Below are 26,774 nucleotides of genomic sequence, written 5' to 3'. Positions count from 1 at the left end.
ACATTACTGTTATATTATAAATATGGCTCTTGACAAGGTCACTAATGCCAGTCAACATTAGTACGTAAGTGTTGTATACACCTTAACAACATGTCAAAGGAAAACACTGCTCTCACAGTTCTCGCATATTCTAAGAAGATTGTGGGTTTTTAATTTTTTAAATTTTTTTATTTTATCAAAAATAATACATATAAGGAACTAGTCATTCTGTTTCTCACTGGTACATGTTGGCCTCAGCCCTTGCCTGCTTTCTCAATTTGCATAAATATGAGGAGTTTAAAAATGCCAGTGTGAAATGAAGCCATCTGATGAACTCCCAGGTTAGCCACGAGTCCATTAAGTTTATTAGGCTGGCAGTGAATGCTGCCACCATTTGAGGTTAGGTATGTGAGACACGTCGCCTTGCATCTGCCAGATAGCTGAACACATACGATTCACACAGGTATTTGCATATGCATGTATAGCATGTACAGATGTACGGAGATGTGTGTCCATGTCTGCAGTTGTTTGCAGACATAAAATCACACCCTTGCATATATGAGTATAAATACACAAACAGATTTATCAGATTAGTAAATAAAATTGGATTTTGTAAATACCCTAAATCCATTGTAATAACCTGCATCTTCGCACAGATGGTTCATCTGTGCAGTTATTGGTGTTCAATGATAAAAACAAATTAAAAAAATAGCCCACTGGACCCACTTCACTTCATTTGACTATCATACAATGCTGTCATGTGAATAACCCCAAGTGCTACTTCCTGTCTAAATCACAGGATGTGGATTGTTGGTGTAAGCTGCCCTTTGGCTACATATTACTTCTTCCTGCTGTCCCTTTCCGCACTTTATATGCTTCCATTTTCAAGTCCCTGGCTCTATTGTCTCCATGTGTGGGGATGAAAATGGGTCGGGACTCACCCCAAAGGAGTTCCGGCAATAAAATTTTAGCAGGAACAGAGCCTAGTTAAGGGACTTGAGCCTCTCAGGCAGCACTTACTCACAGGCATGGATGTGCAGAGGATGTTAGAGTGTCAGGGGTCCAAATTCATAAAAGGCAATTTTTGCAAATAAAATAAATAAATGCCTGGAATGATACTTTTGCAAAAGGGATATTAAAATATATGTATTTAAAACAAACCCATGACTGAGGTTGGTTCAAACACTGCTACATGACGGTTCATTAATGAAACACGCAAAGAAATGAAGTGTATTTCAGTAAATTCTCCTCACATGTTAACCAGCCCAACTCTTATATAGCTCTCTGACTGACATCCTCACTTGCAGAAGCTCTACTGCTGACAAAGATGCACTTCCTCTGGCTGCATGGCTGCCTCTCTCACCTCCATATTTGTCTCTTACCACCTCTTCCTAGAGGGCATAATTGCTTCAATAATAACGGGCAATAAGAAAATGCTGATATTGTATGGCTAAGATACTATTACTATGTGCCAACAAATTAGTTCAATATAATTTACATATCATATCATATCATAATACTGAGGCTTGGAAGGCATCATGCATTTAAACCACAACTCTAAAAAGAAACACCTAAGCTTTAGATAAGGTGTATTAGGCACTGGTTTATAAAAGATTTAACATTCTTTCATCCTTTCCCTCCCTCCCTCCAAAAATACTGAAAAATTGCTTGAACTTAACTGTTACTCTAAATATATAAAGACATTTAGTAAACAGTTAATGTCCAACATTCATGTAAATGTAGCTGCATTCACTTCCCTTATAAACATTCGCTTGCTGAGCAAACATATGACAAAATAAGACATGATAACATAAAATATGAAGAAATTAAATATGTATGCTTACTGTACATATAATATATACATTAGGTGTTAATTTAATGTCTGACATTAATAAAACCAACACAATGACAATATCACTGCTAACTATAGTTCATGCAGATCAATTTGACACCAGACACCATTAATTTAGCCAACATTGAACACACCTCATTGACTGCTTGTTACAGAAGGGAGGAAAACGTTGTCGTTTTTCTTAAGTGTATCATATCGTTGTCTACAGTCACTTTGCCTCGCAGTAAACTATTAACACTAACATATACTTGTATAAATTCTCTGTCAGCTACACTACATAAGATGAGGTACTGAGTATATTGTTGTGTCATGCTGGATGTAGCAGAAATAACAGGAATTCATTTATTTATTAAAAAATCACCCATGAAGGGGTACTTTCTCTGTAGGTCAAACAGGCAGGTGCTCAAGCCCCCTTTGAGGTCTATTTATGCACGTGCCTGCTCACAGGTTAGGATTACAGCCATTGTTGGGTCTGCAGTCTTGGTGTGAGGCTGGGAGGAAGTGCAGCCTGGGAGGCTCAGTTCATGTCAGCAAGTCCCCTTTTATGGAGTTTAATTTCCTTTTAATACCATTGGTAGCAAAGCTGGGTTAGCCTGCTTTGTGGTAAAATGCAAGTCGATGCTAATTATTTGGCAAGCACTGAACAGTGTAGGACCCAAAACATGCTTGTGTTTCATTTTGTTTTTCTGTCTTTTTCTTCTTTCTGGAAAAAGAATCAACTAGCACATTCGCTACAGAATAATACCGTGTGTGGACACTATGTGGTAAAATTACAGAGTCAATAGGGTGAATGTTATTCGATTGTGGAAGAGATATTCAGGTACATAACTCACATGGTTGAGAGGCAGCTACATACAGTACTGCTGGGTAGTTAATCTTTAACAATGCATCATATTTTATAAAGCTGATCATATGTTTTGCATGTAAAATCTTAATTTGCATGGTTATAGCTGTCAAATAAATGTAGTGGAGTGAAGTACAATGTTTCCCACTTAAATTACATTGAATATGTATTTTCATAGTGCTCTATAGTACTAATTTTAGCTGTATAGATTCATGAAAAGTTTTTATTTTTGATTGAGAAGAGAAGTAATCAAGTAGTTGCCCTAAATATAGAAATCCTAGAAACACCAGAAATCCTACTCAGATATTCTCTATTAAAATTCTCCAAAGATTTTCACACAAAAATAGCATGATTAATATTTAATGTATTCACTTTCAAAGAATTATAAGAAAAACACTCAAATCTGACTAATCTAGAGGGTGATTGTATCTGTTCATGAATTATAATGCCCATGCTGTAAATGGGCCTTGTTGATTTATTTTGTAGATTGTTTCAAACACATATTCAATTTGGCATCTAAAAGAGATGTTATTGCATTCTTGTCCACCAGTAAAATTACTTTTTTACCAGCATTTTTTTTGCAAGATTACAGGTATACTTAGCAGAGTTTTGCACCATCATTGATCATTTTTATTGGATTAAGAAACACATACACACACGACATAATGTAATACCCTTTATAGAATGAACTTCCCTCCTGTGCTGTCATAGTGTGAAGATTGTGCTCTGCCAAAACATCTTCTTTAAGACACCTTCAAACTGCCTTTTCCTTGTGACTTTAACCAACTCCAAATATCGCCTCAGTGAGACCAGCTGCAGCTGGGTCCACCATGTGATCTGGATCACAGCATCAGTGTTACAGACGTCATGCAGGCAGGCTACCACCAACCATAACTTCCTCTCTGGAGTCCCTTTTTTTTTTTTTTTTTTTTTTTTTTTTACAGTCTCACAGTCTTGAGCTCACAACCATGACAGACAGCTGTGATACCGACCACATCAAATCAAATATGTGGAGCTGACATAGATGAAAGGTAGCATTTCTTCCTCCAAGTGTGAGTGTAACATTTTTCAAACTTGCTCTATGGTTTCACACAGAAGACTTCCAACCACCCCCTAATCCACAGACACACACACACATACACGCAATCACTGGTGTGATGTGTACAATGCAGCGCTGGAGGTAGTGTTGGATTGAGTAAACATCACTGCCATAAAGCCTCAAAAACACATCTCACGAAGTGAGAGTGCAGCATATGGGGGGTGGGGTGGCATGATGTAGCATCCACAAGCGAGATGTAGTCAGAAAAAAAAAAAACAGTAAGACAAGCAGAGGCAAACAGCTAAAAGGATGGGTAGAAAGTTAGAAATGCCTGGGTGGTTTATGACGCCTGCTAGCCGCTCCGAGGGACAGGCGTAGCGCGTTTGATCTCAGGAGGAACTTCACATGGAAGATGGAAGATGACTTCACAACACATCTCAGTAGGGCTCTTCTACCACAACCGTGCATCCTTCTATCCTCTTAGCTGAGAGGAGGAAAGATGAAGATGGAGAGAGGACGAACAAACAGTAAAGTATGATTTATGAACACTTCCCTTGCTCTCATTTTCACTCTCCCTGCCTCCCTTTTGGGGGGCAAACAATGCTGATTCCTCTGAGGGAATGTGTGTATAGTCTTTCTTTCCGCCTATCTCTCTCATGCACACAAACACAGTGGGAGAAGAGAGCCCTCTGTCTATACCTTACTCCCTCCCCTCTCCCTCTCTTGTCTTGTAGCCCAGAGATCTATTTGTGCTGACTTCTTAAAAGGCCTTCAGGGTGTCACTTGAACAGAGTGGATGGGCCTAATTGCATTTAGCAAAGTGGAAGCAGATCTTTACAAGCGTAAATGGATTGAATGTTTTTTTTTTTTTTTCTCGCTTTATTCAACGGTTTCTGTAATGTACTTCTGTCACTTTGGAAAACTCTATCACTTTGTGTGCTTTCAACATTTTTTTCTGTTTAGTTTAACATGTATCATATTGACTAGCAAATGCTGACACTTAACAGTCCTCAGAGGCCATTTAGCGAGCACTGTAAACTCTTTGAACCTTTAGCGACAGCATTTCCACATTTCCGACTGAATGAGTCGGATCTTCATTCATTTACAGCAAGAGGTAAATAATTATGCCGCTCTAATGTATTTACTTCCACAACCACAGTGTGGAATTGCATGCAGAACAGCACACGCCCACTCATGTGAGTCTTGTTTAGTGCTTTTCATAATGGAAATCAATGCACTTGATGGTCATAAACTATATTTGATGATCATACAATTTGATCTCTATAGCTACTCACATCTGATCGAGCCTCAAACAGAGCCTCTTTGTTTTAATCGTTCAATATCAAATGTGTGGCTTGTGGCAGTGATCCCAGGTGGCCCAGTCGATCTATCAGACATCCATGCTGTATTGAGAGGTTGTGTGTCGAATACACACTATTTCCTCACTACACTCTTCCTGACATGGCAACAGCTGCTCCATCCTCCATCTCTTCTGTCTACTGCCTCCAGTTAATCCAATTAATCTGCTAATATCAGCATTTGTTTATCTCACAAAAATATCTGTATTTGGTGGACATGCCTATGCAAAGTCTAACAAAATATACCAAATAACATATTATTTTAACCATGTAGCTACTTAATCAAATAATAAAACATTGATTTGTATTTGAAGCCAACATTCAAAGAAAAATAGGTATGTCTAAACAGATTTGAAATAAATGCTGTGTAACTGGTAACGGTTCAGGTGGAAATGAATGGTGGAAATTGAACAGGATATTCTAAAGGGCTGGTTCACAGTTTTTCAAGCCTAACAATAGTCAGGTGCCCATATGGACATTGGAGCAGTCTCTTCATACTGGCCATTAAGAGACCCCTTCCTAATATGCATCCAATGTAAGTGATGGGGGACAAAATACAGAGTCTGTGTAAAAATGTATTCCAAAATAAATTTGGTCTGCTAAAGCCTCAGATAAATTTTGGAGTACATTTTTGTCTCAAAGGCAAGGCGCCAGGCTTCAAATGTCAGATCATGAGGTGGAAGGGTGACAAATATTGCTGGAAAAATTTAGCTGTTCATATCTTTTCACAGCACAACATCTTGTCCAGAATTGCCATTCCTCACCTGCCCACCAGCTGTCAAAAGTGAATTTCCCGCCTCAGCTCATCACCTGCCTACCCGGCTGCTCCTCATGAGCAATCACCCTCTGTATATTTAGAGGACAGATGTTTTGATGACCATCTGCCACCTGTAGACCTCTGGATTCATTTGCCGCTCCGACTGCTTTCTCATTTGCAACTGCAATCATGCCTTCTGACCTATAAGGACCATTTTCATCTCACCTATTTTGACTCCTGACTCTCTGCTTTTGGGTACCAAGTCTGTGATTCAATGTTATACTTCCTCGTCCTGTCTGCCACCCTCTACCTCCTCCCCTCCTGCGTGACCTTTCAGCGGTGAGCCTTGGCAGTCTCCGTCTTGGGGGGTGCCAGGCCTCCTTGTGAGGGTGATAATGACTGTTATCATGAATGTGAGGAGGCAGAGCAGACGGTGGGCATATATTATAGAGCAAAGCGAATAAGGGAAGGGACAGGAGATGAGAGGAACAGCATGCCTTAACAGCACAAATGTAGGTACACACAGAAGGAATGATGGTTAAATATAACTGTCAGCATGTGGCATTTTAAAAGCCTCCAAGAGCCAAGTCCAGCTTGACCAGTTATTGATGGACAGAGTTTTTTGCACAATGGCTAACAGTGTGTGACAGCAACAGTTTTACCCAATATCGAAGGTTTAATGGAACTGTCCTTTGTGCTTTTAAAGTTGATGAGTGAAAGTTTTCACTTGAGTATTACATATGAGATGAAATCCAGAAGAAAGTTCTATCAAATATCTGCAGAATATGAGATGATAGTCTGAACAAAGCCTTAAATGAGGCTGTAATGCCGGTACAGACACTCTTGGCAAACAGTCCATTATTCTATTCAGTGCATTCCATGTGAACTGTCTGAATCTCCTTTTCTCTCCTGCTATGTCTTGAATGTCAAATCCATTCATTGCTCTTAGATCATTAGAGTGCACCTGCGAGCTCATGTGACTGACAGTCTTGTAAGTATAATTATAACATAGAATTACTGCTCATTCAACCTTGAATCAATAGCCTTCCCTCTTGAAACACATTCATCTCTGTAAAAAGCAATTAAACACTGACAAATCAAAGAGTACATTCTATGATACACCCTGCCTGTGAAGCCTGCAGTGAGAGGTCAAACACTGAGCGACATGAAAGATTAAATGTATCAATAATACATTCAGGCAGAATGATTCAGTGGGGCCTCCTAAATGAGGCGTCACTGCCTTGTCTGATTGGGGAACAGGTGTGCTGCCACTGAAGCTCCTGTAACACCACATAAGGCGTGTATATTTGGCATGTCAAATGAGCAGGTGTTGTGTATAATTCATCTTTGTTCCATATTTCATACACAGGAGCAGGAGAGTGGGTTTTGGAGTCTGCTGGGGGGCCTTTCGGAAAAAGGGCTGCCAGCCTTCTGGCTCAGTGTGGTCCACCTCTTCAGGAGGTCTCTCAGTGGAATCCAGTCTCTAGGAATGTGCATGTGTGTGTCTTTGTACGGGCTATGTGAGTATGTACAATCACATACTGTATTACTGCCTTATGTCTACTAACAATGGCCACATAGTTCATGACATTGTTGGCACAATGACTGAAAATTCCAAACTCCGAATCTGCTCATAAATAAAAGACGCACTTCTCTATTAATCAACTCTCAAATGTATTTTTCATCTGATCTCAAAGGAACTGCAAAGGCGAAAAAGATGAACATGAAGTAGAATACTGGATTAATCCACAGAGGCAAGGTAATGTACGTGAACCCACTGCCAAACCCAGTTTCATTTTGCTCTCCGAGTCAAAATATTTTACTGTCAAATTGTGACAAACTTGCGCTGTCAAAGAAAGCAGTTGTGAAATGACAACAAAATTGTGTTAAGTGAGACAAAAGCCTCCCATATTTAAATTATAGTAGATTCTATTACTTAGTCAGCAAAAAGTGATTCAACTGCACCACTTGAGGGTAAAAAAGTAATGAATGCCTTTTTAGAGTAATGGACAATGTCTCATTTAACAGCAGTAAAGTGAGTCATGGATCTGTCACTCAGATGCCTAGAAGGAATTCTGGACTATCATTGACTACATTTACATGCACACTAATATTCCACTATTATTCAAAATATGACAATATTCTGACTTTGATACGGGTCATGTAAACAGCATATTCCATTTGGATATTCCGAATTAGGCCTTATTCCAAATGTAGCATTCTCCAATTACGACATGTGGGATATGCTGATATTATTCAGGTTTTAGAGCATTCTTTGGACATGTATACAGTGCCTCAGTTGGGGTTTTTACCACAGTTTGTGACACACGTCTTCTTCCCTGTTTCCCTGTGTGCGTTGTAAACAAGCTAACTAGCCAACACTTTGGAAGGCTGGGGTAGAGATGCATGGCCAAAAGAAAAGCCCATATTTCTATTCAGAAGGAGAAGGTTTTTGGATATGCACAAATATATCAACCCCTACCTTTTAAAGAAGGTGGTTGAACAAATGAAAGGGGGAGGCTGTGTTCACATGGTCAAACAAAAGCAGCTCCAGCCATTCCATTTTTCCATATTTTGACGTGATAAACAAAGCATGCACGGCTGCATGTACACAGGAATATTAGTGGAATATTCATTTTCATTAGCCATGTAAACAGCTTAGCAGAAATATTGTCTTTTTCAGAATAAGGGCAAAAACCGGAAGATTTTGTGCATGTAAACGTAGTCATTGTTTCAACTTAGGCTGTGTGTGCAGATCACACCAGATTTCTCTCCTGGCTGTCGGTGGGATTTGAGTAGAGGTCTGGTTTTGCAACAGACAGAATTCAGTAATGAAACAGTGGTCAAATGTATTTTTCATTTGCGTGTCAGAGGAGTGCTGAGGTAGAATTTTGATGTTAAGTATAGTGTGCCAGAATTCAATAGGACATTGGATGACAAAAGAAAATGATATGGTTAAAAGGAATAGTTGAAAATGCTGCTCTGAAATTCTAGGAAACATTTGTCTAGCATGAATTCATTCAGAAAAGGATGGAAAACAAAACTCTCATCTGGAAAAGGTTGAACGTTACAAAAAGACTGATAAAAATGGACTGATGAACTTGTGTGCTAATTGACTTATGAGGCTGCAGCATGTGGTGTACAATGGAAGTGAACAGATTCACATTACATCATCAAGCCTTGTGCAGCTGTCAGCTGATAAAAGAGGAGGTAAACCTATTACCTATCTGACATATCTATTATTGGCTGAAACAAGCAGTATCCAAGCACTTGGAAGATGGACACAATTACAAGCACAATAATTATCCTTGCATTACTTCAATGTCAGTATTTATGTGTATTTCCACCTACACTCATAACCATCCAGTTAAGTCAAGCTGTGTTTTACTGGAACAAAATCCTATAAATAATTAATTTAGGTTCTTAAATCCTTTGATAAAAAAGAAATGAGGAAATGCCTCTTGGGGTTGACAACAATGTTACACAAAACAGGTGCTCTTGATGTACAAGTAGGCAATCAACATCCTTAAACTGTCATTAAAGAAGAGAAGAGCTTTGGCAATCAGCAATACATGAGTTTTCAATTCAACATGACAACCAACAGCTTTTTAAAGCTGCACCAATAAATGTTTTTATATTAAAATGTGTTAAATGACTAAAGTATGTATAATATGAGAAGTCTGATGGGCCGACAGAGAATTATCACAAGACCCTGAAGTTCCCCCCAGCTCTACAGAGCGTTTTAGCATCTTTCAGCTCATTGTTTTGGATTTATGGGCCACAACTTTCCAGTTTTGGTTCACTCTCATTTCTCTCTTCAACCAGTTTCCAGCAGCAGTAGGCAGCTGTTTACAGCAAAAAAAAAAAGCTTTGATAAATTGACTGTACAAATCCCACGCAGCACAAAAGAACACAAAGACAAAGTCAGCATTTAAAGCCAACATCTAAAAGCCAGAGCCAGAGTCAGCGGAGATCAAAACAGAGCTAAAATGAAAGTAAATATTGGACTTGCTCTGTGTATGCAGAATGTGTAAATGGGTAACTTTGCAAGCACTTTTGCCATAGTAACTTTATAAAGGTGATTATATGTCAATATTGTGTTTACAGCTTGTTGTACTACCTCAAAGTCACCAAAAAACAGTTAATGCTGGTTTAAGAATTTAAGATCTCATTATGTGTGGGATTTCAGGAAAAGTTTGTCATTTTCTCATTAGAATGGTAAGCCATGATATCTAAAGATGAGGACTGCATCATGTGAATAATGTATGAGGGGACAATAAATTGGTGGTAGAAGGGCTGAGGATAAAAACAATGGCCAGTGGCTGTGATATTTGGCTGAAATCCATAAAAAGTACATTTCAGGAAAACATGTATATTTTCTGATATTATACATTCATAATAATAAGTTGATAATGTAACATGGTGGAACAAATTGATTTATTGAAAACTTAGGAAGAAACTGGGACATCCTGAAAATTGCACTGGTGGAGCTCTGCTGATTGTCATCTACTTTAAGTAATTACCCCTACATTGTCTTAAACCTACACTTAACCACTATGGTGTTGAAAGGTTGGAGGTTCAGTAAGTTGCACAAGAGCACCTGAGTGGTGTTTTTTAACAGAGGAAAGAAAGCACTTGGGCTGTGGATTTGCTCTGTAAAACTTTCTGGCTTAACACTCAAAAATTACGGAGAGTTTATAATGATTGTCTTAATTGCTTTGCTCTATTCTTGCAGAAATCTTCAATTTCATTTTGAGGGTATATTCTGGAAATTCCCTTATTATGCCACTTATACTCCTTTATGTTGTGCAGATCCTGCAGTGTGACTTAAATGGGATCAGACAGTTACACAAACAACAATTAAAAGCTTGGTTAAGTTTGTTCTTTCTGATTACCAGTGAAGTTGCATCCAGCATACAAAGCAGCGTCTACAAAACAAATGTCTGTTGCTATGTATTTGTGATGATCAAGGCTTCATTCAAAAGCTTCCTGTGTCCCTCCCACATAACAATACACTCTGATCCAAGGCCCTTTATGAATAAGGCCACTCACTTTACAAAGACATATGGTAACAGACTAGTCAGTCAGGGACTAGCTGAGCTATGTGTTTGTAGTTCTCGGTTTCTCAGTCATAACAATATATAGTTAAATGCGGTGATACATTTTGATTGGTTGACATCAAAGGACTGCCAGGGATATAACACATCATCTGTACAGGAAGACAAACATCAGCCCTCCACCAGTCACAGCCATCCTTCATGGTACTAGGAGAGATGGGGCACTGTGATTGCCTTGAAAGGTGGTGGCAATGAAGACAGATGGAAAACCACAATATATTACAGTCAGCATAGAGCAGCACACTGACTGTAACAGGCAGAAGTCAATACAGATGTCAAAGAAAGTAGAAGGTCTTGATATTGTTGCAGTGTTGTTTGACATTCAAGAAATTTTACCGGGGAAATAAGCTTATTTGTTTTCTTTCCTAGAGTTTAGAAGATTGATAGTACTCTCATATCTGTGCATAAAGTAGAGTTGGAGCCAGGAGGCAATTGACTTATGTTGGCATTAAGACTGGAAGCAGGGGGAAACATCCAAAATAACTCCCTCATTCACTCACTCACTATTCCCTATACAATAGACACTCAATGGTTTACTCAATAGTGAGCAGTAAATTGAGATTTTGGACACATACTAATCATTGTCATCTATAAAATTAAGTACACTGCATTGTGGGATTATCACCAGAATATAGTGTGTATTCCATACTTTTTTTCCCCATAAATGATTATTTAATAAAAAAATTCTGAATATTAGGGATGTCCCAAGCCAATTTGGGCATATTTTAATGGATATGACTGACCATTGCTTTTGACAAATGTCTGGTTAAAGTGCTCTCTGCAAGCTGGTGTCTGCACTCTGCCAAAGAATTGTTTGTGAGGGAAGACACTCCACTCTGTAACACCACTGTACAACTGTGAGTGACACGTCTTCTCTCTCGCCCATTTTTCCCATTAAACTTTTATTCATACCATATCAATATATCAACTTAATCGTCTTGAACCAAGATCATCAGTATTTGGATCAAGAAGTTTCAACAAATAAGATACAATTTGTTAGTTAGCAAGGTGGAGGTAGGTTTATTTTACAGAACCAAGCTAGCTGTTTCTCCCTGCATCCTGAACCATTTTTTACATAGAGGAACTATTTTAACAACCTTGAGTATAGTAAGATTTATATAACCCTAAAGCCTTAAAAAATACTCAGTCATGGTGATTTCTTCTTATTGTGTCTATGTCACCATCTGCCATCTATTAATAATGTTTATGCTATAATTTATGGAGAACTGGTCAGGTGGTCAATTAACAATTAATATGTCAATTAACTGGGAAATTACAGAATTGGTGTTTAAAATAGCTTGTGTGTCCACAAGCAACCATGAGTCCTGTCTCTGTTGTTAGGTCCTGAAGCAACATGTTGAACTCCTACCTGCTTACTTTAATAAGCAATACTGGATAAAAATGTCAGCTTAATGTCTAAAATGTAATAAATGTAAAGATGCAGTAGGAGGGAAAATGGTGCAATAATCCCATAAAGTCAGAATCAATGGTTGTCATAACAACCTACACGTTATCTTTAATGTTGAAGCCAAAAATCACAGTATTTATGAGATCCAATTTTAGCTAATATTTGGTATGCAGTGTTTTGTTATTTTCAAGTATATGATGTTTTGCACTGATTTGTTTTAGACAACAAGATGTAGTCTACCGTGTGGCACATGATGTTGTCTGTAAACTGTTCATTAGCTCAGGCAGTGACCCTGGGCCTGGTTTGCCTGTGACTCATCTGTCTGAAATCATAAAACAGTACACAACACTATTCCCATGTCTCGCCACAGGAAGAAAATAACAAAAATGAAAACTTATGAATCCTAACAAATGCACCAAGCTTTACAATCCTCCTCAAATAGTGAATGTGCATTGTTCTGCTATTATGTGGAAATATTGCTGACATATCATTGGATGGCTTGGAATACTATATTAAACAAACAATGCTATCTAATTTCTTGAAGTGGTACACTGATCATTTTGTGCGTGGTCAGAATTGAATTTTTCTGAAATGTGATATCTGAACTGACTACATCTCGGCGACAGGAGAGTGAAGGAAAGAGAGCCGTTCATAAATCATTCCTTGACATTGCTGCTTCATTACCCCAAACTCACTTTCTCCCAGCCTCTCTCTGTCTCTCATCAAAACTCCATAATCCTTGTCAAAGCCGTTTGGATTGTAGGTTAAAAGTGATTCACAAACAGGGGGAGAGGGAATGGGAGAGGATAGAGGGAGAGGGAGGGAGGAGCGGATGCAGAGGGCAATAATCTCCTCTGCATGGAGCTCTGTTCCACACACTCTTATGGTAATTACCATACCTTTTTTTATAGGTGCTGGAAAGTTGCAAATGGAACTAGCTTGTAATTATAATGCTCAAAGTACAGAGAGCCATGCCCTCTGTGAATAGAGCTGAGTACATGGGAGAGTTGGTCATTGGATTTTTGAGGCTGACATCGGCCCCCAGCATTTTCACCAGAAATGTCAGCTTGATGGATTTAAGTCAAGGTCACATTTGAAAGCTCTGATTAAAAACTGAGTGGCATTATGGATCAAATGCTGGGAGAGCAAAAGCAAAACAGAGTGCAGCATAGGAGAGTATGGCACTGTTCCTAAGCCTATTCAACTACAACTGGCCGTGTAAAATAGCTTTTGGTCAGCAGTAAACTATATCAAGCACAAGGTTTTGGATCAAGTGTGTGGAGGACAGGAACAGATATCACCTGAAGCCTTGGTGTACTACAAAAACTAAGTAAGGAAGGATAAGTTATAGAAAATCCTACAGTCCTAAAATGGAGAGCTAGCCACACACACAAATATTCTCAGAAAGCGCCATCTACACTGGATTGGCTACTACATTATCTGTGAACTTATATGCAAAAAGTAGTCAGAATGTGAAAACTGGGGACTGCAATAGGACTGCAGACATTTAACTACCTTTGACATTATTATCAATCATAGCCAGATTAACATGATAGGGGGCCCCAGGCAATAATGAGCTGTGGGCCCAAATTGAGCACCTTGACACACGTTCCCCTAACCCATTTTGCCAATCTTTGCCATTGCCATTATTTCAAAAGGTAAAAATAACTTTTCTACCTTTGCTTGAGAAAAAGGAGCTTTACATGGCCATAACCAATGAAATGGAGAGATATGGAATCGCGCTGTGATTTTCTAGCCGCAAGATCAGTGAAATTGCCCTTTTTTTAGTTTTCACAAATAGAATAAAGGTTTCACAAATCTGAAACTGTATACAGGTCTAAGTATAGTGGTTTTTGATCTAGACCTGGTCTAATGTGGTCTAGATGGAGAAATATCAGTGAAATCTATTTTCTGTTTTCATAAGCAAAATAAAGGTCTCACAAATCTGAAAGTAGGTTTAAACAACATAAAGACTTATATTACAATGTCTAACAGTTTTCATAAGTGTAAGTGGTAAAAAAACAGAGAATCAGCTGCTAAATATCATTATTTTTGTATCTCCTTGTTCTCTCAGGTAATTCCCTGTCTTTGACAGTGTCAGTGATCAAACCAAACAGTCAATCAAAGGTCATGGTCAGTATTTAAACTGACCAATCAAAGGAGCGGACAGTCTACTCCATCCCTGCCTCCAAAGTCTAAAAGTCAACTTGACAAGCGAGTGACTGTTGAGCAGTTGCAAGCATGTAGGGAGGGTCGAGCTCATCCTTGTCACAGCTCTGTGCTTGCGGGATCACATTTGTGCACACAGAGCAAAAGTGCTCCCTTGCAAGGATGGTTTTCCAGTCGCAGATACTGTTGTGTGTGCTCATATCACATGCACGTGCCTTTTTTTTTGGTGTGTGGGTTTTGAGACTAATTAAACGCCATATATTTCAAACCAGTTTGTTTATCCAGCACTGGCTTTGCCGACTATAAGTGATTCATCTCCTGGAGATAAAAGCAAACAAATGCTGCCTGGAGAGATGTCTGATGGTAGCTGTCCATGGTGCTGAATTTACCCTTGGCTGCTTTCTCTCTCTCTCTCTCTCTCCCTCTGTCTGTCCATCTGTGTCCATCTGCCCTGGGCCTGTGTGTAAGCACACATTGCCAATGTCACTCAAGACTGTCAAAGCAAGGCTTCTACAACCACCTCCGCCACACAGCTACTATAATGTCTCTGTCAGGTGAAATATAGGCAATCGCTGTGTGCATAGTGTGGTCAATATGTCCTTTTTACTGTTTCAATATAAGCCTTAAAAGTCTCCTGGCAGAAGACATACGACAACATAGCCATGACCCATTCAGATAGGTGTCAAATCCATTCACACTAGCATTGGCCTTTCCTATCAAAGACATACATCAAGCCATCTTCTATCTTCAGAGGAATGTAGCAGCTGGCGCAATTGGGTGTGTGGACTGGTGTTGTTGTGCTGTTCAAGACACCAGCTGATTGACAGCCCAACATTGTGGCAATGTGGGAGATATACTGTTTCCAGAAAGACTTCAATCTCCTTCTGCAGGAAATGCCTTCCCTCTGCTGCCAAAGCAATTCTAAGAAATGAAGATTGAGCAAGAGACCTTTTAAATAGTTAGAATGCACCAAAACAGAGAAGTAATGACACACATACTCACGCAGACAAATATAGATGCAGAGATGCTGTACAGTGGACACATATCTATAAAATATATAGAAACACACAACCATAATAAAATATTATCATTTATATTAGCATAAAATGCTTTAAGTGCCCGCACAACCATTGACCTAAAACCAAAACTGATAGGCTCTTGCCATGGCTTTTACAAAACTGTAGCACACTATGGTACTTTTCATTCATGACTGCATACTGGTTTATATATATATATATATATATATATATATATAAATAATTGAATTTTACTTACTGTGCGAGTACACATCCACTGTCGATTTTAACCACACTAATTCATTAACTCGTCAAAGGCTTACTCTTTTATCTTCCGCGGTTCTGAGGCAAAAGAGGTCCTTTGTTATTTCTCAGGAAATAATCCTTTGTATTCATGGCATGGATGAACAATCTTAGCTAATGAAGTATTACTTCACGAGAAAGAGAAGAGAGAGGGATGATTTTTAATTTATAATGTGTCAACAGTTTTTGAGAAGCGTGTCAAAATGCTGTAGCAGTTTAGAAATTAACAAGTGAACTGGCTTCTTTTGGAGAGCTTACTACTTATTTTCTGTAATAGAAGAAACTGTCACCTTACCATTTGAGACTTCAGCTCTATGTTTTGGTGCATTTCACACATGTCACAAAAAACACGGATGTCTTTCTGCATATGGTGTCTCTTGAAATCTATTACTGTTTCTATTAGTAATTCAATTTTTATATTGCTCTAATAACGACATTTTAGGCCTTTATATAATATTCATTTCACACATTTAAGAGAGGCCCAAGGCCTATGAATGCACTTACAGTGGGTTTCACAGTTTAGAATTATAATTCTCATTTTCAGTGGGCTAATTGAATCCTAAAATGCCCCTCTGGTATATCAACATCAATTAAATATGGCAGAAAGTTCAGCACTCTGTATTTTGGGTTATATGCAAGCTATTCAGATTTTACTCTAAAATTTGACACCCAGCAGGATAACTCAAAGTTTTACTGTATGTACGCAGTCTCTTGTGAGTATATATAAATTTTAGTTTTGTCTATAACATCCTTTTACTGGGAAGCCTATTAAGGTCACATAGAATAATTAGATATACTTAAAGTCTTCCTCCACTCAAAAATATGTTTTTCTTCTTGTTCCTTCAGTTGGATGTTTGAGCTTCTCTGTGCAGAATGATGTATGTGTAGAGTTTGACACTAAAAGGCTGTTTTCACATTCCTCTGCTATAAGTACCCATTGAATATCTGAATTGTAGGGTTGGGCCTGTGAACAGGATTTGACAACTAGTTTGGAAGCCAATCCTGGTCCAATATTCAACTTATACAAGTGTGATGTGGAAACTTGAAACCCCCAGTGAACATACACTGAGAATGGACTTTTCAGTGAAGCAGAAGACATCTTGTGTCCAGCAGTTAAACTTTTGAAATAAAATATATTTGCATATTTATACATTTTGGATTTTTTTTAATAAGGGAGAAGGAGAAAATTAACATGGTAATTATGCTTTTTTTGTGGAAAAATCATATCAGACACACATTATTGTTCCAAGGAGAGTATTTTTGTCTTACTACATGTCTGGATCTTTAAATTATTAGAGCATTAAAGGGGACATATTATGCTTTTCCTTATTTTCACACATATATATAATGTCACAATGTCGGATGTTCATGTTAAAAATGTCTGGCGTGCCAAATAACGAGGTAAATGTATGTAGCAGTAATCCCTGTGAGCAGAAAGCCCTGGCTTCAGGCTGCTCTGAACGCTACGTTTCCAACAATTTTTTCTATTTTCAGCCTGAGCTGACGTCAGTTCATGACACATTTCTTTATATGGACATTGCTATGTGCACAGCGCGCGAGTTCGCTGCTCCACTCTGGGAGGAGTTACGCCAAGCCACGACTCCATTACGCAGTAAAATAAGTAGTTTACCTGTTGGAGGTGTGCTGGTTTATTTCTAACTGATCCACGGAACAAATAGCTCCATATGTTGTTGTTTCGACCAGTTTTTAGCGCCACTAACAAAGCTCCGCTAAGTCAGTGAGGAACACGTTTTTACTTCCTGTAAATTCTTCACAATAATAGTCTCCCATAAGTTATTCATTTAAAAGCTTTTAATTTGAAGCGGTGTAGCAGGAAATGTTTGGTTCGCAATGACGGTAAAGTTACACAACTCTGATACGTAAAGCTGGCCAATCAGAACAGAGTGGGATCATCGGAAGGGGGGCCTTAAAGAGACAGGAGCTAAAACAGAGTGTAAGAGAAACTGTGTATATTGAGGGGCTGCATAAAGGGCCAGTAAACGATAAATAAGGAGTTTGTTTTAACTTTGAATCATGCAGAGCCACTCTAGTGGTCCTCTTTAAGTATTGTGAGGAAACATTCTTCTTCATAAATCATGTTTCCTCAGCATGAAATTCAGTCTCATACAACAGATCTCTCACAAACAGTGAGCTCACAGAGTGCTACTCTCTCTCTCGCCACCTTTCTCTCTCCCACTTAGCCTTCCATATGACTTTCATATTCCCTTTCACGAATAGCCTTTGCAATAGATTGAAAAGGGCTCTTTTCTGAGAATACTTTTCCTCCCCAAGTCCCTTTAGGTAACATGAGAAATCAGCAAGAAGAATGAGCTCAATTCAATTATCTCCCTCCATACTCGGGGGTGCCAAAGAGCCTTTAACAAATTGAAGATGGCTAGAGTTGATTCAGGTAAATGGACTGAATCTCACTCAACTATTTAGAGGGGGAGGAAATAAGAGGAAGACCATATCTTGCTGTTGAGAAACTGAAGAAATAATTTACTATTGAATGGGATAAAGCATGAGAGGCTACAACAGCTTTGCAGCAACAATGTACCTGCTATCGGGAAAGCAGTAGTAAGGCCAGTCTTGAATTTGTTCCACTCACCGGGCTTTACCTTCTTTGTTCACAATGCAAGATGACAGCTTTGATGTTGGGCCTTGTCTCCTTCCACTATGCTGACTCTAATGTAGAACCAATGCCTTTGTCATGGTGAATCACAAGCATTTTGTAAAGGTTGGCTTTCCTGCTCAAAACTGTTGCCTCTAAACATAAAGCAAAAGCATCAGTGATTTTTTCATACAAAACCCCATGGAAGGACTTGGACTATTCATTCCAGTCAGCATACTGACCTCATTAAAATGAGTGGGCACTGTGAGCAGCAATAGATTTTGTACAGGTAGGTGACAATATAGCTTTGTGTGTTGTATGCCAGTTGCAAATCTATTTTTTGCTTTTGCTTTGCCTCTAGAATGCATGAATGTATGTATAGATCAATGTATGGATGGACACATGATGAAACAAAGGAATTGATAGTAAATAGATCCAGTCGCTGAAATTCATTGAAATAAATAGAACAAAGAGGCAGTAACAGAGAAAACACTCTATATTATGTCAGATCCAGTTTGTTGCTGGTACCTTGTTCCTGTGGGGAACAATTTGCTTGTTTTCCTCCAGGCTCCAGCAGCAGTGGCAACGTCGACGCCTCCTCTACCCCCAAAATGAAGAGGCCTCTGCTGGGGAAATCACCTCTCAGTTTGGCCTCTCCACTCCTAGATCCCTCATCTCCTGTGCCGTAACCTCTAAAAGCACCCGCCGTGCGGCCATTACCCAGGCGCTGGGGCTTTAAGCAGGGGAAGATGGATCTAGAGGCTGTCCCCAGCCAAAGCTCCACACATCCCTCCTCTGTATTCCACACCATTACTTGTCTAGCTGCCTGCCTAGCTTTCCTGCCTCCTCTTTCTCCCTCACTGATTTTTTTTCCTCTTTTTTTTTGTTTTGTTAGCCACTATAGTACATGGCTGTAAAAAGATATAAATATCTGGAGGCGTGAGCCACATCCAATAAAGTAAACTGATGTGAAGGGCTGTGACAGGCGATCACACCATTTGAGGAGCGTGACAGCGATTTATTCGCTCAGTTAAGGTTGGTAAGGCCTTAAAGCAGTCCACCACAAGACAAATGGACATAGATCTTGGTTAACTATTGTAGTGGGAGTAAATGGTATGTTTTCAAACAACAATCAGTAGAATGTGTGACCAATTTCATAACCGAGCTCATTAGAAAAGGCTGGGATTTTTGTTTACTTACACAGTGACAGTCAGCGCTAAATGAAGACCCAGCTGCCACATATAAGATGACTTCTGCCATTGGATGAAGTCACTTAGTCGCTAATACTGTCAGATCCATTCCTTGCGCATAAATAAATGGCTAATTGTATGAAACCTCAGAAAAACAAAGAGTTGATGGCAAGTTTTGATCTGCCATGTGGGGCTCTGTTTTGAGGACCCAGCAGGTGGTCTGAAACAAACCTGAAAGGGATTCGCTGCCTTACCTCCCCTTCACACATTCAAACCTTTCCGTCTCTTATCTCTGGGCCCCACAAAACAGCCGCTCTGTGTGTGCTCAAAGTGCGAAACATCAAAATGCCGCATTAAAAGGCAGACCTCAACGGTGTAGTTTCCAGGAATCTTTAAAGAACTTAAATGACCAAGCATTTCATGCTGCGTTTGTGCTTTTTCACATATTTTTGAGTCAGTGCACACTGTAAGATGCTGCAAGTTGGGGATACCAAAGATTGTACTCATTGAATGTCAACACATCAATTATCATGGCTCGACAATGTATGGGTTTCCTCATTGGTTTGGTGATGGATACACAGTTTTCTAATTGTGGAACGGCTTACACCAAGCCCATAATTGACTCTGAATGGCAAGTGTTTCAAATGCACATATCTCCATGCATATTTGCTTCATTCCCATCCTCATATGACTGGACATGTTGTTGCTGGACATTGCTAGAATTTGAATATATGCATAAGTGGACCTTGGGGGATGATCATAATAGCTACAATCCAGAATCATTCAGCAACTCACACTGCGAGGGATCAATAAAACCATAGAGTATAAATGAATAGGCACAGAAACCTGCTGCTGATTGTACAGATTCCTATTGATTTTACTCACTGATACATTATTCCTGTAATATACCACTTTCCTCATAAGCTGCTGTTTATGAGTGATTATAAAATGCCAGTGTAGCTCTTTCCCTTTCTTTTGCTTTTGTTTTCCTAATGTCCCTGTTAGTAAAATGTCTAAAGGTGTTGGGGAAATGCCAAGATGCATGAATGTTAATGTGTGGTCCAGACTCAAAGAACCCACAACAATGTGTAAATTAAAGTGTGCATAGTGGTCCAAAGAAGCCTCAAATAAAGAGGTTGACCAAATAGCTAAGTACAGTAACACACACAAAGCTCAAATAGAAAAGGAACTGATGAAATAATTACATTTTCTCCAAAAAAAAAATAGTAGTAAAATTAGTAGCTCTCTTTTTGGATGAGTGGGCTAACACGCAAGCCATGTGCATTAGTCAACAGTAGTTTTCATTTGGGTCCGGCACAAGATATGTCATCTCCCCACTCTTCAAAGCAAAAAACTAACATGAAGTATAACTGTAACTATAAAGTTGCAGTGTAGAATGTCAAAATTTCGTCCTCAGAGCAATCCAAATGGAGTTTGACAGCTTCAATAGATAAACAGCATCTTAAATAATGTCAGAATATGACATCATTATCAAATATACTCCAAATTACAATAGTAACATGCTGATGTTTAGCATGCAATGTTTACAACAGCTGAGGCTGATGAAGTATTAAGTCATAAACACACAAAATCAAATGTTGACTGAAATGTGGTCGTAGAGAAAAAAGTCAGGGGATCTCCAGAGTCATTAGCATTAATCCTCTGGGAACTATGAATATCTGTACCAAATTTAGCGCAAATATTTTACAGGATTAGTGAAAACTTTGACCTGCTGGTGACGCTGGATGAAACATTAGGGGATTACAAAAGACATGACGGTTTATCCCCTTGGAACCGTGTATTTTTGTACCAAATTTCATAGCACTCCATCCAGTAGCTGTTGAGACATTTCACTGAAAACCACAAATGTCAGCCTCATTGTGGCTTAAAAGGAAAAGTCAGGGGATCACCAAAGTGAGAAGGATTCGTCCTCTGGGGAATTTCATGGTAACCCATCCAATAATGTTTTGATATATTTCAGTCTGGGCCACAAACTGGCATTGTCATCTCTAAAACCATGTCGCTAGCATGGCTGAAAACCCATAATGTGACAGCTGTGACCTCCTCGGGTGTTTGGCAAACCTATACTGCTTACTGCTTACTTACTTTCATAAGCCATGGTTAACACTATGAGCATGTGGGAAAAGATGTATCACTGAACATGCAGACACATTGAGGAAACTCAAAGCTACTGACGAAGACACTAATGAAGCAAGTCAGGTGGAAAATGTAAGCACAGTAGTACTAACTGACCTGACAGACACCTCCAGTATGTCTCACTGGAGAGAACTGGTGGCATGGCCCTCTGCTTAGCTTAAGTGTGTGTGGCATTCATAGACTGTAAAAAATAATGAATGTAGGCACCGTGACATCACCCATTGGTTTGTGGACTCCTGTTTTAAAGCATCGAGTTTGCATTTTGACTGCCGCCATCTTACATTTTTGGAGCCAGAAGTGACCATATGTGAAGAGAGGGTGGAGCTTACCCTAACACCAGTGACTAGGTTGGTTAGCAAGGTGCATTTACAGTATATGGTTAACTGTGAGAATGCTAATTTTTTGCTAGTGAATTAAGAAAATGTACTTACTGGAAAAAACTGAACATTCAACTCCTCTTTTAATACAACCAAATGCTGAACAAGACTTTTTTATGTGACCAAAATGTTACAGTTAACATGAACTGAAAACACACAGAAATAGAAACGGCTATGGCTACGCCTATACTCTGTGAATCTGGGGTTACGCCACAGTTACATTACCTAACCATCGATGTCACCGTGGTAGCAACTTGCCTGTGACGGCACCCACCTGTCACTCAAAGCAGCCACGCCCTTAATTATGCATAACTTTAAGCCTTAACAAAATTTAAGTGGGTGAGTTATATGAAAATTCACCCCCCTGTACAGTTGTCATGAACGGGGAAATTAGCTATAGAGAACAAAACCGTTTTTTGTACAAAGGCTGTAAACATGTTTATTTCTGCTGTAAAGTTGGGCATTTTAACATGGGGGTCTATGCGAATTGACTCACTTTTGGAGCAAGCCTCAAGTGGCCATTTGAGGAACTGCAGATTTTGGCACGTTGGCTTCATTTTTCAGCCCCAGAGGTTGCCGCTTGGTGGCACTCCTCTCTCCTCAGTCAGTTGGCTCTCTGAGCATCTGAAGCCCCCCCACCTCACTCTCTTTTCATTCCCTCTCTTTGTTTTGCGCCCTCGCATTCTCTAAATATTGCTTCTCCCTTTGTGTCCTTTGCTTGTCCATTCATCTGTCATTCAGCGCAGCCCCACTTTCTTTTTTAAACATACTCCGCTTCACACACACACATAAATACACTCATGCATCGTTCCATTTCAGAGGTTACCACTCAGACCCAATCCCTGTAGTGCTGTCCCCAAAAAGCCTCCTCCATCAGCGTAACATAGTGCATCTAAGTGCTGGAGCGGATATCACAGTGTGTTGGTTGACCCTCTGAAGTGACAAAAAAGCACAGCGGCAGCAGCAGCACATAAAAACAACATCAGCACTCTGGGCCACACTGGAGCGATTCCTTTGCACACCACAGCAAATCCAAGAGCAAAAAGCAAACTGTGACAGAGGAGCTGTTACAGTTATAGATATCTTAACTGAATGAAATGTATGTTTAAGTTTGTCTAACATCCATGTTTCTGGCATCATGAAAAAAAATCTGAAAATGCACTCTGAAATGAACATCTGTCCCCTCCATTTTTACATTGCATATTGTAAGATTTCTTCCCTCAACACAGCAACATTGAGGGATTTCATACTTCTGCATTTGCATCAGTCACCTCTCGGGGCATAAGGGCAATGAGCTGGCAGTAATTGGGTTTGATTTAATGCAGTAATGTATCCAACACAGCTGTCGTGCTAAACAAGCTTGTGCATACAAGTACCATCTATTTACCTCTGGTGTGAATGTGTTATCTTAAATGCAGCGCCTCGTACTCTCAATTTAAAGCTTCAGAGTGCAGAAGTCGTTTGTTTTATTTAATTCTATATCATTAACTTCCAATGTATTTATACATGAAGTTTTAGCATGTGTAGCTACTTAATAAATTCATGGAGAAGCAAGCTATGTGATTTTATACAATATACAGGAGGAATGTGAATGTAGATTTCTGCTTGGATAAGTTGAAGTGTGCTTGATGTATCTAACAAGACACTAAAAGAGCTTTAATACCGCACAGATCATCGGGGAGAATGTGGTAATCAAAACACTCCCCATGTTTTATTAAAGTTTTCAAAATGTACTCATCTACTGTTTTGTTTGAGTCTGTTGTAAGTTTCCCAAGGAAACACAAATTCGTTTGGGAATCTCGCCAACTTCTCCCTTTTCTAAATCTAGGCCACCGCTAAATTAATTGTTTAATTAATCATTGACAAGAAAAATTCAAATTTTCATGGAAAAGAGCATGCAGTAGGTATTTGATTACGGTAGATATGGAGCAGCTTGTCAACTAGAATAACATCATGCTTGGCCATCCAGAACCATTAGGAAGTCAAAACCCATCTGTGTCTCTCCCCTGTGAGCTGCCATGTTAAAGAATACATGTCTCCAACACAGTGCACTGTCATGTCAAGACAGATAGAGAAATGGAGTAAAGCGTGAGTAGACAGCCACACAAGTGTGTGTATATACACATTTATTGATGTCTATCTAGCACTGACCACCAACGCATGCAAAAATCATGCAATGCCATGACTTTATGTTTAATGTGCGTGCATATTTTTGCTTACACATTATATATTCACCCAATCTGATTTTACCATTTGCCTCAACATGACAGGACACTGCATCCTCACAGGGTTATAAATGCACTTAACACCCAGCGCAACATGCACACATACAGTACATGCTACAAGGAGATTGGACACACAAACACACTCACAAATGCACAATATGTATTTATCCAGCCACTCTCAGTTGGCCAGCTTAATACCTGCTCAACCTTGTAAATCAATTCATGAACAGAATTTCATTTTCATATTTCACATTTCGATCGGTCAGGTGCCCCAAAGCACAAACAGTTCCCATCTAACTCACAAAACAGGTGCATAAATCATGCAATGACCTTTTAGTGGTGGAGCAAGCAGAGAACACACAGTAGCTTTAGTTGTCCCTGGGCTTCTTATTGTGCATGTGCGTTAGTGTATGCCTCGTACGTGCGTAGTGGACCACAGACTACAGGGGTTTTCAAAAGTTTCAGTGATTTGCAAAATTACTTTTGGGTGATATTAATAATAGCACATTTATTTCAAATGCCTGTATGAATATCCAGACTCCATTAAAAAGTCCACTATTGACAGAGTCAAGATATGCTGGTACTCAGGTCAGAGGTAAAATTTATGCTGTGAAGACACTACACAAGTAATAATCCATAGTACTGTAGCTGTAATTTGGCCCCCAAAGCAAGACTTTAACTTTTAAAAGAAGAAATAGCACACTTCATTAATTATGGTTATTCAAAATATGTTTTCACTGGAAGTCTTTTTAACTTGATGCAGATACACAACTCTTCATTATCTGCCCAATCACTTCATCAAAGCCCGTGAGAAATCAAGAGTTTAAGACAATGCAATACAATCAGAGTGACAGTCTGATGTAAGCGGAGGGCCGTTGTTCACAGACAACACAGCGATGGAAATAGCTAATTCTCCCCTGCTGATTATGTAAATACCACTAGATTCAAATCTCAAAACACCATTAATCATGTCCGTGTGGTTTGACTGTGTGTTATTTCAATTTCCTTGTGAAGGGCTCATTTGAGAAGCAAAGCTAATCAATTGTGTCTCATTATCGCAGCATAGATCTATGTCTGTGACACTGTACACTCTGCACAGATATTGACAAAAGCCTGATACTTTAACAGTTCCGTGCTAAGTGAGAACATCAGCTGTCTGGAATACTGCTGTGCATATCTGACTTCACATGTCAATGGCATTGATAATTAAGGTTCTACCTAGCAAGAGCTAATTATTGATGTATATCTAGCCTTAACAGTTCTAACAATTGCTAAATGCTAAAATCAGCACAATATCATGCTCACAAATGACAATGCTATCATGCCAATGTTTAGCAGGTAATGTTTACAATCTTAGTTTAGCATGTTAGCATGCTAACATTTGGTCATAAACCAAATAACTGGAAAAAATTAAAGGATAAGGCCAATTTTCTGTATTTTTCTTATCCTCAACAAATCACGTGCAGAGCCAAACCAGAATGAATCGATCCTATTTACAAGTATTATGTGTGTCTCCAAAGTCTGATATATCGTATTCCTCTGTGCTGTAGAGCTCCATTGTCGTCCAAAACTCTCCTTAGAGTGAGAATGAGATCACTGTAATTAGTCTTTGGAGGAGTGCCCTGGTAGCTGAATGGTTACCGTGCATTCTACATACCTGCAATGTCCCTGGTTCAAGTCCGACAATAGACCATTGTCATACCCATTTCTCTCTCCCCTTATTTCCTTTTGGCCTCTTAACTGACCAATAAAAGCAAAAAATAAGAGTTATTAGTCTTTGGAGCAACTACTGTGACCGTAATCTTTGGGGCAAAGGAACATGGACAAAACACTGTTGCCCAAACATTTTGGATAACAACGGAAGTCTATGGCACAGAGCAATTAGATATCAGGCTTTGGATACATAATAAAATACTTGTTAGTAGGATCAATTAATTACAGGTTTGACTCTGCACATGATATTTTTGTTGACAGTTAGAAAAATATAGAACATTGTCAGCTGTTTTAATTATTGAAGCATCAAAAAAGCTACATAATATACTATATGATAAATGAGTATCATAGAGTGTATGAGCAACATACAGCCTTAATCCTTTTTACATACACATATTTTATTGACCTTGATACCTCCTTGAAAATAAAGTCACCAATTTTTTCTAGCATTGTCACTGTCGTGAAACACTCAACGTTGAATACATGCAGTACATAAATCATCACAGGAATGCCTAAAAACTGGCTGTTTAAATTAGTCAAGGAAATAAACAGCACATGGCACCAATACTAATGAGACTTTCACCTCTTGGTTGTGCTGGTATTTTAATTATAAATTGTTGTGCAGCATGCTTTTAATGATTCTGTTTTAATAGAAAGCA

At 39.1% G+C, this 26,774-nt stretch overlaps 1 long non-coding RNA gene across 6 annotated transcripts in view; it reads right to left on the bottom strand.

The window, feature by feature from the left end:
- Window positions 1-26,774, bottom strand: part of LOC122974879 — a 218,118-nt gene that overhangs the window by 105,147 nt on the left and 86,197 nt on the right. Inside the window, exon 4 of one of the 6 annotated variants that reach the window (XR_006400486.1) lies at window positions 4,175-4,198. The exons of the other annotated variants lie outside the window; for them this stretch is intronic. This is a non-coding gene — a long non-coding RNA (uncharacterized LOC122974879). Of the gene's footprint in view, window positions 1-4,174; window positions 4,199-26,774 lie in introns of those variants that run through there. 6 annotated transcript variants of the gene reach the window in all.

The sequence above is a fragment of the Thunnus albacares genome, chromosome 23, assembly GCF_914725855.1.
Source record: "Thunnus albacares chromosome 23, fThuAlb1.1, whole genome shotgun sequence".
In the NCBI taxonomy this organism is placed as follows: domain Eukaryota; kingdom Metazoa; phylum Chordata; class Actinopteri; order Scombriformes; family Scombridae; genus Thunnus; species Thunnus albacares.
The sequence above is the reverse complement of the archived record's forward strand: the minus strand, read 5'-3'. Positions and strand labels throughout refer to the sequence as shown.